The 21,386-nt window shown below is 38.8% G+C and overlaps 1 long non-coding RNA gene across 1 annotated transcript; it reads left to right on the forward strand.

The window, feature by feature from the left end:
* The first annotated feature begins 11,216 nt into the window (after positions 1-11,216).
* On the forward strand, positions 11,217-14,021 carry LOC133728075 (uncharacterized). The gene is made up of 2 exons (XR_009855602.1): positions 11,217-11,513; positions 13,740-14,021. It is a non-coding gene; the product is annotated as an uncharacterized LOC133728075 (long non-coding RNA).
* The last annotated feature ends 7,365 nt before the right edge of the window (positions 14,022-21,386 follow it).

Here is a 21,386-nt window from a genome sequence, read left to right on the forward strand (position 1 = left end):
ATTGATTAAGTATTTTCAAATTGCGAACACATTTACTTTGTTCACAGATCAAAAACCATAAAAATTGAAAAAATAAGAAGATTTAGCTAGCTCTGATGTTCATCTCATGCACGAGTGGCTCACAAATCATGTTCAAGATGATCGAGCTTCAATTCTCAGTCTACAACAGTTTCCTGCAGCGACATCTCAACTGATCAAACTAATTAACTATAGTGAGTATCAAGTCCATCCCCTACTTCAATACTTCAACTGCTTCATCATCAATTCAATTCACTTGGGCCACTTCCCTCCAACTCCATCGATCAAAACAAGAAGTTGCTTTCACTAAAGGTGTGTGTGTCTTATTCTATTGGTGCTCTCTTTGACCACTCAAATTTGAGCTAGCTTAGCTTCCTCTTTGTGTGCGTGGAAATTATGAAACCTTTATATGTTTCTACTAAAGGATATGGGTCATGACCACTAGTTGTGCCCAGAAAAAGGACAAAAGGGATTGATCTTTTCAGCTTCTCTTCATATATAAAAACAACCCTCGTATGGCAATGCAAGTTGGATTCCAAGTTCTGTCTTCATATACCCCAAATAAGACAAAAAAAAGAAAAAGAAAAAAAAGATCACATTGGACCAAAATATATTGGATAAACTAACTTGATTATCAAGTCAATAAGATCAGCATTTGCTTTTCTAAATGTAGTTTTATAGTTTCAACTAACTTATAAATCAAAGACCTAAACATATGCAATACCAAGAAAAAAAAAAAGACCCAAATATATGCTTCTTCATGAATCAGGCATGCACCTGCCTTTTAATATCTTTTTAGAGTGCATTTTTTATTTAAAATATAAGATGCTTAATATATGCCTGCAGTATTGAGAAGTTATGCCAAACTGCCAATAACTAACAATATGTACAGATAAATTAAATTTCATATGAACATCAATTTTGTCCACGTACTTACTCCAATATATATGGAATGATGAAAAAATCAATTTTATGTATTTGGCATGCATGTGGAGCAGATAACTAGTATAAAGACGAGTTTACAATTAACATCCATGTATACCATTATTCTCTTCAAATATGTATTCTTTTTGAATCAAGCCGACGGGGCGAAATAGTATATTCATCACAAGCCAGAATAGACTGTTACATACTCTTCCGCTGTCATTTAAGGACATAGACAGACAAGAAGGTAGTGGTAGTACCCACAATGGTATCTAGAAATAGACCCACTCATTATACATTTCAGATCGTAGAGATAGCGGATATCCTCCTTCGGTACTACTCCAGAGACGCTAAAGAGACATAGAGTGCATATCGGTGCTTAGTTTCCTAATACAAGGAATTATTGTAATTTAGATAAAACTGAAAAAAAAACATAGGGTTGGGCCTAGGCCCTAAACCCTAGCCCAAATAAACATTGGACTAGGGCAGAAACCCATCCCAACAATTTGCAGCCCAACATGGTAGTCCTCAAGGAAATTCGCCCCAGGCCCATCAAATCGGTTCGGGCCAGTCAGCCTGCTCCTCCCATCCCCCGTCTTACAACACTGTCCGGCAAGATCCGTTCGACCCACGTCGCCCGATCCACGTCGCTACGCTTTGCACCGCCACGCCATCCTCTTGGCGTTCCAAACCACAACGATCTGCATCACCACGTCGCCCAAGCCACACCGCCACGACCTGCATCACTACGAACCAAAACCATCCCCGATCCAGGCTACCCAAAACCCCACCGCCAGCGATCGAGATCCCTGACGCCTGCGATCCAGGAAACCCATCGATGGGGATCGTAATACCGGCCGGTACAGTCCGACCACCACCATCTGAACCATCCCAGCCGAACCAACTGAAAAGCCGGAGCACATTCCTCCGACGAAGTCACCATGGGTAGTAGTTCTCCCGTCCGGAAGCAACCCCATGACAGCGGGAGGCCAGAGGCCAGCCCAACATCCGGGCGCTGCCAGACGAGAACAATAATTTGAACGGCGTAGGCCTTAGGGTTTCTCGAGGTGAGAGAGAAACCTAGAGAGTTTTTTCAAATATATATTGTTTTTCGACTTCTAGTTTTTCCATTATTTTATTAATATGGTTGACTTATTATCCTCAAAGAAAAAAAAATATCTAAATTATGGTACACCGTACCTTAAATGGCTCTATCAATCACTTTATGAGTTGCAACTAGTGTGCCAATTAGAAGCATCACACACTACTCTACTCTACTATCTACTATTTACGTGCCTCACACGCCTGATTAATCACTTTGATTTGTTACGCCAAGAATATTATACCAAACTTCCTTTGCTTGATTTTAATGGAATCACTCCTTTGCTTCATATATACCTAATTGGAAATATCATCAACGACAGACTGATCAGCATGATCAAGATTACATAGCCAAACAATTGTTGGAATGCTTTTGAGCATAACTTAATTGCTAGAAAGTGACAATTAGGGGGTGTATTGTATATGGAATTAGTGGAACTTTTAAAGAAATCTATGGAATTTAAAAGTCTGGGTGTATTCAATATAGACTTTTAGCAGTCCATGAAAGTCTTGAGGTATTCAATTAGGATTTTTAAAGACTTCATGAATTCCACCAAAATCTAGGGGTATTCAATTAGGACTTTTAAAAATGAATAAAAGTACAGAGGTATTCAAAATATCATTCATACTTATGGAATTAGAAAATCATTGATAATCATAGACTTTGTAGTGTTAACTATATATACCAAATTCCAATAATTTTCCAGCCTCCAGACCAAAGATTTGAAAAAATCTATCAAAGTTTCCTCTTAAAAAAACAAAAGTTTCCTCTTAAAAAAAAAAAAAAAAAAAAAAAAAGGTCTATCAAAGTTCTTATCTCTACGCACGAAGAAGTTGGTCCTTCATCATCTCTCTTTCTTAATTTTTTGTCTTTTCTCTAATCTTTTATGATATCAACGTTTTTTGATACCCAACATGTTCATTGTAATTGTTGAATGTGATTTTTGTTTTTTTGTTTTTGTTTTTTTCAATTGTGATACTTCGAACCCTAATAGCAATAAAAATGATTTATGAAACCTTAAAACCCAAATATTGTGGTCTACCCCTAAGACCTTGAACAGTGTTGCTATGGCATACTAAATTTTATCTTATTAATTAATTATTCTCATTAATTTGAATTTATATTATGGTTAAAAGAAAGGTTGAACAATTGAATTTCAATTGATTGATTATAGATCAAGACAGTGACCAATATTGCTACAATATATGTTAATCGGCGAAAACAAAATTGATGAGAATAATTAACCATAAACATCAAGTGATCTATATTGTATATTTATGTTGTTGGGAGATTAGGAATGAGAACAAACTCGCTAGACAGACTAACAATTATTCATTTGAGTCAATTTCTATTAGAAGATACTTGAGCATTGAAGAGGCAACGAGTTATTATCTTGTTTTGTGTTTGTGCTGCATTTGTTTTGTTTTTATATTTTGTACATGCTAGGAAATCTGTAGAAGTCATTCATAATAAAGTATAAAGATTTTCATGAATCAATAAAAGTCTGTTGCTAAAATCAATGGTTTTAAGAAATCCATAACAATCTATCAACTTTTTAAAGAGTCTGTGGACTTTTCAAAAACAAATCCAAATACAATACACCCCCCTTAATATTGCAGTTTCACCATAGGTCCAGCCCAAATCAAGAAAGAGCTTCTGGGTAATTAATTTACATTAACTATAGTTTCATCTTCTTTTCCATTAAGTTCATTCAATTTTTTTTTTAAAGAAAAATATGTTGAGACCACAAGAAGAAAAACCCTAGTCCATAGTACGTGTCCGCGCCTCTACTCCATGATTCAATTCCCGGCCGGCGACACGTTTTTGAGACGTCGTAGCCGGATAGGTGGTCTTAATTGCGCAATTCGACGAGGCTTTCAGTTCTGGTCAAGGGTGTGGCTATAGTGGATATAGCCAGGTTCTTCTATTCTTTTCGAATCTCTGGTTCGTGGGGCAGTTGGCTTACTTACTAATTCACCATGTGATCATATAAATTGACCTGAGAAAGAAGCATATCCTTAAGATCCATAACGTACACTCATTTATTTATTTTTATGGTTCATTTTATTTTTGGTAGAAGCTAACAAGGGTAACTTCAAGTGCAAACTTCCTAGCGTGAAGTTGAAGTGAATTAAACCATCTTCTTTTGTCGGGTAAAGAAATTGAAAAACCTAATTAGAAATTTCAAGGTTTTTCTTTAATTTTATTTTTAGAACAGAACATTTTATTACTAAAAGTTAATTCTTAAAAAAAAAAAATGTACATCAATAAACCATGAAAGACTATTACATGCCTCAATGCGAACAAAATATAACAAGTGTCCAATAAAACTCACGGATATTATTTTTGCTAAAAGAAAACGCTCTGCTGGGGTTTTCTCCCCAGCGGCATTTTGGTAGCGCCGTCAAAGGCACGCAACGGTGCCTAGACACCGAGACCAACGTCGAGCAAGAGTGCGGGCGGTGAGGAAGCTAAGGCTGATCGGTGTTGTGTGAGGAGGTTGGTGGAATCGGATCTGGCCTGAAGGGTAGCTAATCCAGTGGTGGGTCGTCGTAGTGAGCGGTTGTTTGCTTCTGCTAGCGCCGCGACCTCTAATGGAGGCGAAGCGTCTGACAGCGGCGACGTCTTTGATGGTGGCAACGTTTCCGATGACGGCTATTTGGTCGACGTCGGAGGTGATGATGACAATAACTCATGTCTGGGTGCCTAGCGTATGGGTGTCCAGATCAAAAAACTGGGTCATATGGCTGGGCTACCTCTGGGTCTATTGTGGAGTCCATTTGGGCTTGAGTTCTCCAAGGATTTGGGACCCATGAGGTATTTTGGGTATCTGTTTGATCAATTGTGTTATCCGTATTATTTCGGGTGTACCGTGATTATGTGCAGGTGGATTGCTCATCTCTACATTCTATAAGAAATCTCAGTATAATATTGTTGTGAGTACCACAATTGCGTGCCTGGCGAACAGTGCTACTTGTGCTGGGATGAATATAGTTTTGATTGGTCTATCGATCTCTTGTATACCCGGATTGCAGATTCTGATGGTTTCGTCTCCAAATCTCAAGGTTGTGGCAATGGTCTCATTGTTGGTAATTATCTTGAGGAGGCTGGGAATTTACCCTCAGTTGTTTGCTAGTTTCTCTATAAGTGATTCAGAGCAGTATTTTATTGTACATGAACAACCTGTTGCTGTAATACACATTCTGGTTTGTTCTAGCTTAGCTCTAGCTTCAAGTCATTTGTGGCTTGTGTCTGCTCCCAAGATTTTTTGGGATGTCATTCTAAACGATTGTAATCGTTAAAGTTTCAATGAATTCACTTAAAAAAAAAAAAAAACCTCAATGTGAACTTGATTAACCATTAAATACGTTGCCTGATATCTAAGACTTTTGCAGATAAATGGTATTGCCTTCGATAATTCACCCAACTCAGAGTGGCGTAATACACATGATAATGTTATGATGAGTTTTAGACTTTAGTAGATGCATTATCTCAAACATTTGAAGTAATATACTGATCGATGATCAATTATTAGTCCAATTAATTTTAATCACAATTGTTTTACAATTTGGGTCCTAAAGTGAGAGGCTGCTACTAGGCTAATAGGCTTAATCAGTAGGGTATTAGCCAATTTCAAAAGTCCAAATGTGGGTGATGCGATTTATGCCGCCAATCTGGTAAAAAGAGAAACTTAACCAACTAATTAACAAACCCACACCAGCTGCACCAACAATATTGTAAACACAGTATCGATCAGCACCAAATATATAGAAACAAAGATGTACATTATATTTAAAAGGGACACAGTTGGTTGTGGTTGATTAGAGCTGTTAGACTAAAAGCAGACAAGTCATGAGGGAGGTCTAGATAATTAATTGTGATTGCAGAGTAGTAGTATGACTAATTAAGAGAGAGAGTTGAGTTGGTGAGTACAAGCCTGATGTAGGGTTGAAGTTTGGCATAATGTCCTTATTGCATGTTCTTGTGGCTGAAGGAGAACCCCGGCTAATGATATTTTTCAGATAAGATCAGGTACATAACTTATAACTTCCGTCAATCTCACCTATTCATGACATTACTAACTAAAGTTTTATACAGTAGTCGTGGATTGCGATATTACTTTTTTTTTTTTTTATGAAAAAGGAGGTACTGGGAAAGACCACAAGGAGACACACAATGGCCTTTTTTACCCGAAGTCCAGCACAGTGCCGCGCCAAAGACGCAGCGACACTCCCCCTTCGGGCATCGAGTACACCAAATAGGTGGGCTTGCCCTCCCCGCATAGTCTTTTCCATACACAAGGCTCGAACTTGAGACCTCTGCCTCAAGTCCCTCAACTTGCTTAAGGAGCACAGTCAACTTACCAACTGAACTGGACCGTACCATAGGACATATGTATTCAATTTTTATTAGAAATATGCCATTTTTGGCTTCGAAAAATTGAATACTCGATGTCATTGATTGGTATTGTTTTCGGTAGTGCAAGAAAACCGATAGGAGGACACCAAGTCCACCCCTATGCTACCTGTTGCAAGAATGTGGCGGTATAAAGTCAGGGAAGAAGAAAGAGTTTTTGTCCATTTACCCAATTTCTAAGGATTTTATTTCCCACTTACCCCATTAAGTTTTTTTTAATTCCCCCTTACCTAAAACACTCTAAGGAAGTCTTCCCTAATACCCCGTTAAGTTTTTTTGTTTATTTTTGAGACTATTTTACCCTTACCCTTTTGTTACTGAGAGAGAGAGAGAGAGAGAGAGAGAGAGAGAAACCATAGGAGACTTCGCCAGAGCCCCGTCACCGGCCGCGGGATTCCAGCCAACTTTGCTAGATTCCAGTCACCGGCCGCCGGAATCCGGTCACAGGTAGCCGCACGCCGGACTTTTCTGAAAACCTCGCCGGAGGTCCCCAAATAGGTCGCCGAAAAGGTTTATTGCCCCCTAATAGATGACCTCTATTGCCCCTCAATAGACGTCTATTGCTTCCAATAGAACTTTCGATCGCCGGAATGAGTACTAATATTCCTATAATTAGACAAATAAAACTTTGATTAAAGAAAAAAATATAAAGATTATATCAATTCAAAACGTCTATTGCCCTCCAATAGACCTCTAGTACCCCCCAATAGACATTCAATTTTTTTTTTCCTTTTGCCCCATTACTTAAAAAAAAAAAATCTGGTTTGGGCACCCAGAAAATGTTCTGGGCACCCACATCTTCTTCTCCTCCCATCGTCGACTTCGATGGTTGCAGACCTGCCTTCTTTGAGGCTTGAATTCGCCGGATTTCACCATCCTATACATTCACTGTTGTGAATATGAACCTACTCCACTTCCACTCCCCACGTGCCAATCCCCACCCGCCATCGTTCTCTCCACTTCTCACCAACACCACCACCAGCCATGCCTTCAAAAGGTCCAGCCAGCCTCGCTGAGCTTCTCGGCGACGAGGAGTCGGACTCCTTCAGAAGGTCCAGCTCGGCCGCGGAGAGTCCGAGCTTCTCGGCGAAGAGAACTGTCGGCTTGGAGTCGAGCTTGGCTGCGGAGAGCACGACGACGATGATGGTGGTAGAGCTAGGTGGCGATGGGGAGAGAGAGAGTCTGCGTCATGGGCGTTCTGTTGGGGAGAGAGAGAGAGAGAGAGATCGGGATGAGGGAGATAGATGTTGATGGCAGTCATTGTTTGGTTTGAGGGCAAAATTGTCATTTCTTGTTGAATTGTGTATGTGGAAACAAAAATCTGTTGTTGGCATGGGGTAAGTGAGATAATTTTTTCTTATTTTGGTGCTTTGGGTCAAGATTCCAAGAAGAAAATCTTATTAAAGCAAATTTATGAATTCAATATTGTTCTCCGTTTTTCGTGTTATATAATGACTTTTCAAAAAAAAAAAAAATTGTTGCTATGTTGTGAAAATAATCAGTTATGAATTAAAACAGTTTCGTGGTTGATAAATAATATTTTTTAAAAGTGCTGTCAGCACATAAAACAACTTCAGAATGTGTTTTGATCCATAACAGCTTCTAAAAACAACCTTTGGGCTGCTTATAAAATCTGCTGTCAGTGACCTATAATTTTCAATTAAAGCTGCTTTTTATTTATTTACCAAACACAATAAAATCTAAAATTTGAAACAAAAGTTGATTTTTTTTTTAAAAGCGAAGCAATCCCAAATGGAGCCTTAATGGTAGAAGTGATCGACTCTCAAGTCAATCATCTCTGGATCTAAATTGTATTGTTGTTAGAACTAGTGATATATAATCGGATGGTATATCTGTAATTATTTAGTATTTTTATAGTTGAAGTACCAAGTGATTAAGAGCACACTACCTACTCATCCCAACTGAACCGCACGAATCTAGGGTTTTGAGATCAAGTATGTGATACAGTCTTCCCATTTTATATTTTCTCAAGGATTTGCTCATAAATGGGGCTCCATGCCTCTCATTTTCATTTTCTTCTTGCTTCTCCCCCATGCTCTCCTGAATAAAACCTATTATTTCCAAGACCTTCCCTTGTTTCCATTTCTAATGTTCAATTTTACTCAGCTCTACATCGTCTTTCTCCTTTGTTTTCTCTTTTCTGATTTTGGTTGTAAAGCTTGTTCTTTGCTTTAATGGAAGTATCTGTTTGCCAAAAGAAAAAAACCCTTCCTTAACCCCCCCCCCCCCCCCCTCATTTGTTCCAATTATCCTTCACTTTGGTTCCTAGCCTCTAGACTTCTCCAAACAACAAATATATATATTCTTATAATTCGTGTGGGATTTCAATTGGTGTCGTCATGGCTGAGTATGGTTTATCTGTTAGTTTGTTTGCTTTTATGGTTTCTTCTTTGGATTTTGTTGGACTCAATCAAATGCTTATATAGGTGCCGTCCTATAGTAATTTAGACTTCTAATATTATCAGTAAAGACTCGTGAAATCAAGATTCATGTTGTGACAATGAACGATCATTTGTAGATTAAAACGCATTGTTAAGCCAGCTGGTAAAACTGAGCATTCATGTACGTAAGAGATAATATTAACATGTATACATTAATTTACTACATATTTGAAATATGAGAAGAAAATGAAGAATTTCACAAATAATCACTTAACTATGACTCATTTAACACTTTAGTCACTCAATTTTCAAATATATCACTTTGGTCACTCGACTATTACTCTGTCAACCACTTTAGTCATCAAATGAGCATTTTGTCTCATTTTAATCACTTTTACCAATCATTCTAATTCAGACTTTTCAATTTTTCATAATTGGTTGGATGAAAATACCCTTGATATTGTGGCAAATAAAGTTTTTTTTTTAATGAACAAAATTAATGGAGTGACTAAAATGAATAACAGAGTTAAAGTTGAGTGACCAAAGTGATATATTTACAAAGTGAGTGATTAAAATGTCGAACATGTAAAAGTCGAGTGACTGTTTGTGATAGTCACTATTTACCAAAGTTCAAACTTCAAACCATAACCATTGATCTAATAAGTTCATGACCATAGTTGGACATATGATTTTGAGGCTTCAGGCAAAATATAAAAATGCATTATTATGATAAAGAACAAATAGAAAAGATGGGAAAAGAAAAGAAAAAAAAAAAACTAATAGCTGCCAAGGGAAGCACATCCCACGTCTAATAAGGTAGCTTGCTCACTAAGTGAATTGTGCTTACATTATTTTTTAGTTAAGTATCTTTATATAATAGATGATCCAAAGAAATTTTTCATGCCTCGAAATAATCTTCAATTCAGGTCTGATCTTGTTCAAAGCTGCTCTAAAAAAGTAAAAAGGTCATGTTACGTACTCGATCATAAATTCATCTCTGGAGATTAAAACAATATAGTCACACTTGGGACTAAATTCTACTCCATGTAACATTCAAATCTAGATCTGTAGGAAGAAAGCACCCTTGGCAATTTGCTTTGATCCCCATCTTTACAAACACCATCCAATAATAACAACAAGGACCAAATTCATTAGAGGCATCGCATACACTACGTGCCTCACTCAACTATAACCACATAAATTGTTGCTGTGCCAAGAATCGTTTGCCCCACTATAAAATACTTATGCACTAAATTGATATGTCATGATCTAGTGGGGCTGAATTTGCACGTGTGCCCAAAGAAATTAGTTAAGTTAGGTCATATCAAGGACTGAAAAATCGAAACTTTTGGCGAAATTTCGTCGAAAATTTCGGTTTTTTAAGGGGTCGATATATCCGTAACATACCAAGCATATTTCGACCGAAATTTTGGAAATTTCCCGATATATTCGATATATTGCCGAAATTATGGATATTTCCGAAACATACCCAGTTTCTCAGAGAAACTTTCTCACGCCAACCCTCATTCTTGCAAGGTCAACTTTGACCTACCATTCTACCATGCACGTCCACCACTCTGTCCACCACTCTTCCATCAAAGTTCAATCAAGTGACAACTCATGGACACAATCTGAAGGACAATCTTCAAATGATTATGGTTATGGCCAAAGTCGAGCAATGCATGATCCCTACTATAACTACCAGCACCAAAACCCACAACCAATCCCCCCGGACCCATATGGTTGGCATGTAAGTCAATACATGCAAAACTACAGAGGGGAGGTATCATTTAATGACTATTCTTCACAATACACTCAAGACTCTACATATAGAGATGATGAAGATAGTGAAGATTTTGTACCTCATAGGTCTTCTACGTGGTTCTAAGTTACTCATGTAATTCAAGATGTAATGTATGATATGTATAAAGAATGTATATAAGGCGTGATGGCCTAGCCTCCCATTGGGTTTCCAGCCATCAAAAAAAAATTAGACGTTTATTTCAAAAAATTTCAGAGTTGTCGGCGATTCAGCATTTACCATTTTATGTTAAATTATAACAAATTACTATATAACAATTAATGTTTATTCAAGGTTTTATTTTCATATATAGTAGACAACTGATAAAACAAACATATCCAAAAGTTTCACTTAAAATTTCCATATTTTTCTTCAAATTTCCATCATTTTTCTTGATTTTATATCGAAATCGATATATCCTCGATATTTTCCTCGAAATTTCCGTTTCCGGGACCATCGAAATTTCCTCGAAACTCGATATTTTGGTCTTTGGGTCATATATATCTTACAAAAAATAGGTAGTCTTGTCACATAACTTCTGGAACATGTTATGTACGCTTATGAGCTACAAACATGAAGCATTTGTTTTGTTTTAATTTTTTTTTTTGACGATTGTAACCTGGAAACAAAGAAACAGAACAAAAGAAAAAACAGAAAGCTGAAACCCGTGAACAAGCCCTCATGGGGGAGCAGCAACAGCATCAGATTGGAGGATATGAAGCAAGGAAGGAGGTGGATTTTCAACCCAGTTCAAAGAGCTCTCGAACCGTGAAGCAAGGTGCGCAGCAGCATCAGCAGCTGCGTTTGCTTCTCTACCGGTACAAAGTTACAAACATGAAGCATTTAGAAGGTATCAATTGAATATGTAAATTGATAATAGTTGATAGTGTAGCATCTTCCTTGCAATTCCCATATGAAAATGGCAAGAGAACATTACCCAAATACCCAATATTATTAATTGTTTGCGTTACATTAATCTGTGCCACATATATGTACTTCATTACTTTTATTTGTTGAGTATCTATAACAAGAATTATAATCACCCATCTATGTAAGACGCCTTTCAAGTGAGTTTTATCTAACTAATTTAGGGCTAGTTTGGGATTGCTGTGACTTTTAAAAAAAAACTGCTGCTGCTGTGTTGTGAGAATAATCAGCTGTGAATTAAAACAGTTTCGTGTTTGGTAAATAATATTTTTAAAAGTGCTATCAGTACATAAAATAACTGCAAAGTGTGTTTTGATCTACAGCAGCTTCTAAAAGCAACCTCTGGGCTGCTTCTAAAATCTGCTGCCAGTGACCTATAACTTTCAATTAAAGCTGCTTTTTATTTATTTACCAAACACAATAAAATCTAAAATTTTGAACAAAAGCTGATTTTTTTTAAAAGCGAAGCAATCCCAAACGGGGCCTTAGTATCGAAGGAATGAAAATTAGCTCCGGTCAGTCTACTTTTTAGATATCTGTGTTATTGTGGTAGCAAGACTTTCCATCACTTGTCACTTTCATATTTTTTTTTCTAAGAAAATACATAATTTTATTAATTTATCCCTTTACTAGTAAATCTAGTTGTCTAGAGATCTCAATTGATGCACAACTAGAGAAACTAAGAATTAAGTCTCAAAGACCCAAGACCCTTTGCAGGAAAAAAAAGACTAGATTAGGGCGAAACCCACTAGAACCACCAGAAAATAGGTGCTAGACAAACTAGATTTAAGACCCAAACTCTAGCCCAATCAAAGATGGATCAGCAACCCACAAACAGACCAACAACCTCTGCGCTTGCATTGCCTTCGCACCATCCCTACCGGACAACCGTCGTCGTCGGAGCAAAGCGTTGCTGCAAAACTGTCGTTCCATTGATCTGACCAGATCATCCACATCTTCGAAACCCCTACATATGACCTGCCAATGAAACACGGAAGAAGCTCGTCCCGCTGCCCAACTCAAGAACCCAATCCAACCATTCTACCATCTCCAGACCAATTAGCGAAAACAAGACGCAGACTTCGTTGTCTGCTGCTATCGCATCCACCATCCTTGACCAAAGAACTTGAACCTTAAACCTCCCTGGTACAACACCAAGAATCTGTCAGTCCAGTGTCGAGTGACGCCGCCTAGATGCCCGTCCGGCGATAACATCCCAAGGAAGTGCCGCTGGACGGAGATTGGAGATCACAAAGAGTCTTTCGATGCGTGCGGCGCGTGGGGTTTCTAGACACTGTTTGGTTAACACAATAGTCCCTTGTCACTTTCATATTAGGCTTATTGTGGTCACTTATATGTACCTCAGAGCTATTCGGCTGAAACAATAAGTTGTAAATTTACCTATTAATACTCTACTCTTAGATGAAGAAAATGAGAAACTTATTTCAATATGTTAATTAGTATTTGAGAATTAATTATATACTAGCAGATTGACCCCCGCGATGCTGCTGGTTTGTTTTTTTCTTTTTCTAAGTTTCAGATGTAATAAATGAATATCGCAATCTAAAACATCAGCGCTAGAATATGATTTGTCTTGTTGTGAATAATAAATTAGCAACAAATGAGATACAACAAAAAATAATTTTTTTAATGATTTATGACAATTTACAAATAAAAAACAGAATTGTACGTTTTCCTTTAAAAAAATAAAAGGGTATGGCAGAATTGTAAAAAAAAAAAAAAAAAAACAAAGAAAGATATGACAGAATTGTAATTTCAGTCAAAAGCGGGACAAAACCGTCATTTTGCAGGTGAACAGTGATGAACAGTACTTAAAAACAGTGTAGGAGCTTTAGTATGCAAAATAAATGTGGTAGTGCATATGGTATGCTTAATCTGTAAGTGAGAGTGTCCTGGCAGAGCGTACAACACTACCCACCAGACTATGATCATGACTTTTGGAAAGTATTCTTGGATCATCTTTAACCAATTAATTTCAAATCGCAATACAGTTAGGTCACTGACAACCAATAAAAATTAAAAATTAGAAGAGGTGGCATGCATGGTTGGCCTCTTTTGTAGCTGTATTGTTCATTATTTTATGAGGACGTGCTTTAATTAATCTGTCACTAGAAATAATTGGTTGCAGTAGAAGATCGAAGAAGACTTGCTCGAGTGGCTCACAAGTGATCACAAAGCTAAGCTTCAATTCAATTCTCAGCAATTTCCTGCAGTGACATCTCAACTGTTATAACTAAGTGGAGTGAGTATCAAGTCCCCTCGACTTCACTACTACTACTTCGTCGACTTCGATTCAGTTCAATTCACTTGGGCCACTTTTCTCCAAGCAAGTGGAGTGATAGCTCGCACATGTTGCTATCATCAAATATAAATTGCGATAAATCTTTTTATGTATTCTATTGGTGCTTTCTAGTTTCTTTGACCACTCATATTTTGAGCTATCTTAGCTTGCTCTTTTCAAATTGCGTGCGTATAAATTATGGCACCGTTTCATGCTATTATACTTCAAGGATATTATGGGTCAACACCACTAGTTGATGATGCCCAAAAAAGGACAAGGAGTTTATGAGTTTTCACGATGAAAAGAAAGTTAGATCCATAATACTTTATTCCAACTTACAAGAGATCGATAAGAAATTTTCACATCTTGATCAAGTTAATTAATTAGATGAGCAACAAAATGTGGTTTTGGTTAACTTATGAACTAAGACAAATGATTTCTTCACATTTTTTCGCTCAATAAGTGTTAAATTTAACAGAATTAAAAGTAGAGGTACTAGTTTAAAAACGGTATCAATTTGAAGAAAAAAAATTATATATAGATTTCATTTTAGAAATTAACCATAAAATAGATTTTATAGTTAATTTTGAGTTAGATATTTTAACTTTTTTTTTTTTCATATAAAACTAAGCAGGACTAATTAATTAACGGAAAATTTCGGCATATTTTACTAATTAAGGTTATAAATCTTGTCGATTCTAATGTAAATGGGGATGAAGGGATGAACTGATGTTGCGTAATGGGTATGCATGTGGAGTATTATATATAAAAGATGAGATTACAAGTAACCACTATAGCATTATTCTCTTGATCTCTACACATATTCTTTGGTTTGTCATGATCTTTGATTTTTCAGTAAACTGATCAGTGCAGTAGGATAGGTCACAATAAAGAAAAAGAATATCTTAGTTTTCGTACACCACCTTCATGCTCACCTTCTTATCTATGGCTTTATAGATCCCTTTTATGAGTTGGAACAACAGCAACGGCCCAATTAGCAGTAGCGCACACACTAGCTAGCTTATATTACGTGCCTCACACGACTAATTGATCACTTACATTTGTTACGCCAAGAATATAATTCATAATATCTGCCTTCATGTGCTTCATGGCCTGCCTCCTCTTCATGCCTAATTAGAACTTTTGTTTAAAACTAACAAAATAATCAAAATTGTTGAGCCAAAATTGCTAGAATACTTTTGGCCATAATGTGACCAACGGATGAAAAATCAGATTGCAATTTCACCAATGGTCCAAACGCTTACTCACTTAATTAAATTACTTTATATTTTCTCAATCTAGCTTCTTTCCAGTTGAATCCATTCAATTTTTAAGCACACAACCCCGCACTGGGAGCACAATCAAATGGAGTTTTTAATTAGGTCTCCAACTTTTGGAGAGAGAATTTGGTTTAGCGTTGAATTGGAAAGTCCGGCTAGCAAAAACTTTTCTAGCATTTATTCAAAAAAAAAAAAAAAAAAAAACTTTTCTACCAAAAAATAGCTAATTCAATAATGTAAATACATTGAGATGTTTTTATTTAAATTCTGAATTAATGCTCATAAACATCTCAATATGAGCATTAGTTCAACTACTTTTCCACCTAATTCAACCCTAATTTTAATTCAAAATCGAGCAGGTCTTGGTAGTTTGGATTCACCTTGTTGAAAAAGAGTAACAGAGGATTTTCACATCTCCATGTCTTCGACGAAAGAAATCTGTCGTTGCTCTCACAAGTGTCTCAATGGACGTAGAGTTGAAAGAGATAGTGAGCTAGGTTTACAAGACGTTCCTCCGCCCCACATTCTTTCTCAAGAATCCTATAGGGTGCCCAAGCAGTGAACTACATTTTATTATTCTGAGTTTATGGGGGTTCATGCATGCTTTCGTTGCAGAAGAAGAAAAACATATGCCTAAATGCTCCAGTGGTGTTTGTCGGTTAGATAGATTCTAACACCACCGTTCCAACTGACAGTATATAGCAGCACACAGACACTCGTGCCTCATTCGTCACACCATTCTATATAATTATAAAATATAAATACCATGTAATGTATGCCGATAACACTCTTTTTCATATGCTTTGCGGTTCGATGATTGAAATCTTTTTCTTTGAATGTGCATCTTTGAGAATGATTCTTTCTTAAGAAATAAGAAAAAGCCGAAATTCATTTATAATCCTCATTTTTATTTCACTTTTGTCCAATATGATCTCTCTTTTCTGGAAGTTTGGTCATATTTTAAATGGTGTTAATTTTTGAACAATGGTCCTTGTGGATGGGACGCAAACGTTCCTAACAAGAGTACATTGTGAACTAACTCTATGTTCTTTGACAAAATGGCCAAAGTCTGAGAAGACTTATCTAGACGTCTTCTTTCATCAGGAGTTGGTGATATGAACCCTAGAGAGACCGCCGCCATGGGTATGCGTCTTTGCAACTTCCTCCATCTCCGATGGAGTAAAATTCCGGCACTTCCCCTGGTGTCGCAGCTATCGAGCACGGTCCAGGCCGTCTCCCCCTTTTTCTCTGCTCTTCTCCAGAAGTCGAGGTCCTCGACCCGTGTTGAAGCGAGGTCGTTCACTCCTCCTCAGATTGATTCGATCTGGGCTTTGTGGTCGCCTTCTGGTTGGCGTGATATTGCTCGTCCTCCGGCAGGTTCGAGAAGGAGAATCCTTTGCGGATCTGTGGATCCAAATCGCATTTGGGATCCAGGCTCTCTTTTTCCGGTATGCTCTCTGGCTAGTAGGGTTGATGCCGTGTGGTTTCGACGTTGGTTGGAGTCACGGCGATCAGACCATCTCCGGCGGCGGCGATTTGACCTCTGGTGGATAAAGGCACTGAGTTCAGGTTCGTTCGGCGAGAGGCATCTCGATCAGGCCATCTGGTTGTAGTGTTCTCGGGTTAGTCGCTGCCATGCTACCCTGAAGGCGCGGCGGTCTGTCTCGGCGGCCCGGCTGTGCGGCCCGGCGACGTGGAGGAGTGGCTCAGGAAGGGTGCCCAGCCGCTCGGGTGCCCAGAGTGTTTTCGTATGGGCTTGGTTTTGTGGCTGTTTCAATTGGGCCTGGATGTTGGTCATGTTTGCTTTAGCAGACTTGATTTTGTATTCAGGTCGGATTTGGATCCGCATTTGGGACCCGGGTGTTTCCCTAATTCGGATTTTGGATCCGAAACAGCTGCTCATATTGTTCTGGTATTGGTTCTGGTTCTTAAGAGTTCGTCTGCCTAAATCCGAGGTTCTGGTATTGGTACCCTTGGTCGCTTTCGATCGCTTGGTGAGCGAATCGCCTCTCTTAGGTGGTCCTATCATCCGTTACAGTTACGGTTACTCTCCTAATTACACTGCTTCAGTGACATATGCAGTGCAACAATGCCTTACGGCATTAAGTCACATGGTTACCTGGTTACCTTTTATTCTTGATGCGATTGTGCATCTAATTATGTTTTATTGTTTTTTCTTCATTACAGATGCGTTTGTGCATCTCATTATGTTTATTGCGTTCTTTCGATGTTTTGTGCATCGCTCCATGTACTCATTAGTTTTCACTTAATATAGTTTGTCGTCTTCCTTTCAAAAAAAAAAAGAGTACATTGTGAACTGACGGTGTGAAAATTTCCTTGAAAAAGAGATTATGTGCACTCCAAGTCTATTATATATATATATATATATATATGGGCGTTTAGGTGAGAGATTTTTTTTGGGGCCATTTTAAGGGATTGTTTATTACACAAACTTTTCGATTACATATCTACATCTCGACAGTTTTGTTTTTTTGGTCTATATGAGTATATCACTTCTGTAAATTTTCAGCCAAATTGATAATCGTTAAGGCATTCATAACTGTGATTTACAATATAACATGAACAGTTTATGTTGGACAGATTTGGTTCGTCCATTGATTTAATCTAGTTAGATACCCAAACGATCATCAATTTGATTGAAAATTTATAGAAGTGATATACTCATGGAGAATTGAACGGTCCAGATATCCATATGTGATAAAAAAAAAAAGTGGGTCCCACAATAAATCCCTAAAAATGGCCAAAAAGGGGACCCTTTTGTGAAAAGGGTCCTATATATATATATATATATATATATATATATATATATATACGAAAATGTTCTGAAGAGGACGTCCGCAACCCAGAAAAAGTGCGGACGTCGCTCCTCCGGCCTCGATCAAGCGGCGACGGCGCGGCGGGGCTTGCCTGAGGGACGCTGGGGGTCGTGCGGAGGGGTCTGCGGTCCGGTGGAGTCGCCGACGACGGTTCTGCTGTGCTGCACAGAACCTGCAACTGCAGGTGAGGTGGCTGCCCAGAAACCGGTAAGCCCGACCTTCTCCGACCTCGAACGCCGCCCAGAAGAGGTCTGGGACGCCTCCGGCCAGCCCCGCGCCGCGGCCGCTGCCTGGAAGCTGCCTGCTGCATCGACGTCCGCACTTTAACAAAGTGCGGACGTCCGCTTCAGAACCGGCCTATATATATATATATATATATATACAGATCTTATCCAGAGCGGAGCTTCGCTTTGAAATTAACTGTGTGAAGTTCGAGTTTTGGGTCACTTTTCGGTCGCACATCCACATCTCGACCGTTCAGTTTTTAGGTACTAGTGTATAGATCATCTCTGCAAATTTTCAGCCAAAATGATGATCGTTAAGGCATTGATATCTTCCTTAAAGCTAGTACGGTTCAGGTTGACATATTCAGTCCGTCCATTGGTTTAAGCGAGTTAGATACCTTAACGATCATCAATTTGGCTGAAAATTTGCAGAGATGATCTATACACTAGTGCCTAAAAACTGAACGGTCGAGATGTGGATATGCGACCGAAAAGTGACCCAAAACTCGAACTTCACACTTTAATTTCAAAGCGGAGCTCCGCTCTGGATAAGATATGTATATATATATATATATATATATATATATATATATATATATATATATATATAATGCAAAAGGAGTCATCGATTAATAAAGGTGGCGAGAGGCAAACAATACACAGTAACCCACCCTTAGTAGGCTCATCAAAATCGAGTTACTTCCTAGAGAACCTAAAAACCTAAAAAGTCTCCAAGTAAAGATGCCTTGGACATTTGTGTAAATTAACCAAATAACCTGACACTGATAGGACTTGAACCGAATCTGGTCAAGTTCAAACCCTAATTTATTCATAAATCTTCTAGCACCTCCCAACACAAAGGGGCTTCCCTAGAAGCACCTTCCAATTGAGCAGCCAAGTCAACCTGCATATGCAACTTCTTCTTTCTCAGCTTCATACCTTTTGCCACAACACCCTCAGAAGCATTCTTAGACCTATTTTTAATGCCATGCGGACGACCCAGTTTGGTTTTTTTTGTTGGTGAGACCACAACGGCCTAGCCTTGGAGGCAAGAGCTAAGGTAGAGTCAAAATCAATTAGTACCGGCTGAAAAGGAACCACATGCCTTGAACATTTTGCCTAGGTTATCAAGGCCGCCTCTGTCACACGCTTTGTCTCCGAAACCTGAATACCATAAGAGTGCATTGTATCCATCCTTCCACTTTCACTTGACTTTGGAGTCTTGCCTTGTATCGGGACCTAAAACCTCGCCACTTGCAATGTTAGGGATGTGCAATGGTGCCCTGAAGAGGAAAAGACATCAGCGTGGTGAAAGAGTTCAACATCGGTGATAGGAAAATGAGCTTTGGCTAGAGAGCCGAATCACTGCCAATCAAACTACCTATAGTATTCACTGTTCGAGACACCGCCACCCTCGAAACCCTAACCACAGAGCTAGGGTTTGTAGCAGAAGCAACAACATAAGTAGAATCAGAATCCTCCATGATCGAAGGACCCCACAACTGGAATTGAGTGTTTCAATAGTCCACACACCCTACAAAACCCTATGAACCGCTCATACTTGAGCATAAATTTGTTTCTCTACTTTCAGATTAAAAGCATGTTCTTCAAATTCCAGATTGACAAGAATGTGCCCATCAAAACTTTTAAATCCACCCGACACTTGGAAAATAACAAACGCCCCACCACATAGTGGTGGTTTGATAGTACAACGCCACCCCCACACAAAAAACAAACCTCCCCTTTCTCAAAAATGGCAAAGGTGGGTGTGAGCTGAGCAGAGACCTTGTCCACCATATCCGAATTATGACGGTAAGATGAAAAAAAAAAAAAACTAGAGTCAGAAATCCTAACAGAGTGTTTTTTCCGTTTTAGTCAATAAAAACTATTATAATATACTTACCTAAAATGAAAAAAAAAATGATATTGTTCAAGTAAATCCAGAATATGTGTCTGGCCCAAACTCTAGGTTACTTGACCTAGTGGTCATAGGGTTAGAATAAGAGATAATATCGGAGAATATTGGAGATATCCAATCAATTGTAATATTATGTTTCCTTGTAGAACTCTGATTCTATGTCATGTAATCCTCTATATAAAGAGACCCCTATTATCAATGAAAGTACGACTCAATTCTCTCCCAATTTCTGTTTTCCTTAAACACGAAGCCCTAACCCTGAAACCCTAATTTCGTAGCCTTCAAATCTCAGCATCCACCACCATACATATCGAAGCCCTAGCCTCAAGGAGCCCAAAACAGGCGGCAGGACCACTAGCACAGGCTGAAATCCGCCAGAACCGACCGTCAAAAAAATCAGACTTGCCCCTGCCTTATGCCTGCCCTGCACACATCTGTTGAGACTTGCGCACCTCTGTGCCTGCCCCTGTCGATATCTACCGACAGCCCCACACAGGCCCCTGCCGAGCCCTCGCGACTCCGCGACCTCGCTACCTCGATATCGTGACCCACGGCCTCGCGACTCAGTGATTCAGCGACCTCGCGACTCCACGATTCCGCGACCCCCGCGACTCAGCAACCACGCTGAAATTCTACAAGTCTGCTTGCTTGCACTAGGACTGAAGCTCGTCTCCAATCCTACGACAAGGACCAAATACGTTCTGCAATCCGAACAGGTATGTTTTACTAAAAGTTCCCGTTTTTGAGTTTTTCCTCTTTTTCTCGGGGACTTGCAAACTCCCTTCTTCTACCCCTCTTTTCTTCATCATAGGGGAGACCTAATTAAGCCGAACTGTGGGGGTTCCTGCTCACTCCAAGCTTGGAGCTCGTAGAGTCCTCCAAACTTAGAATTTGTTTAGAAGAAGACGATCGACCGCATACATCGTTGTTTCGATCTAATCCAATATCTCTTGGAATCCCTAATTTCTTGGAATCGACTACGCTCAGAAATTTTTTATGTTTTAGTGGTAGCTTTTTCCGCTCCGAAACTAACCTTTTTTCTTGTTCTCTTTCAGGATGAGTAACCTGAACAAATTGGACTTTGCTCCATTGGGAACAACTGGTTCTGGATATCACAGGTGGGTTTGTGATTTCCGCCAACATCTTAAGGCCGATGGAATCCTGGATACGATTATCAAGCCTAGCCAGGATGTTCTAACTGTTGAGCAAGCTCAAGTTTTAGAAGCAAATAGAGC

Source organism: Rosa rugosa, chromosome 2, assembly GCF_958449725.1.
Source record: "Rosa rugosa chromosome 2, drRosRugo1.1, whole genome shotgun sequence".
Taxonomy (NCBI): Eukaryota; Viridiplantae; Streptophyta; class Magnoliopsida; order Rosales; family Rosaceae; genus Rosa; species Rosa rugosa.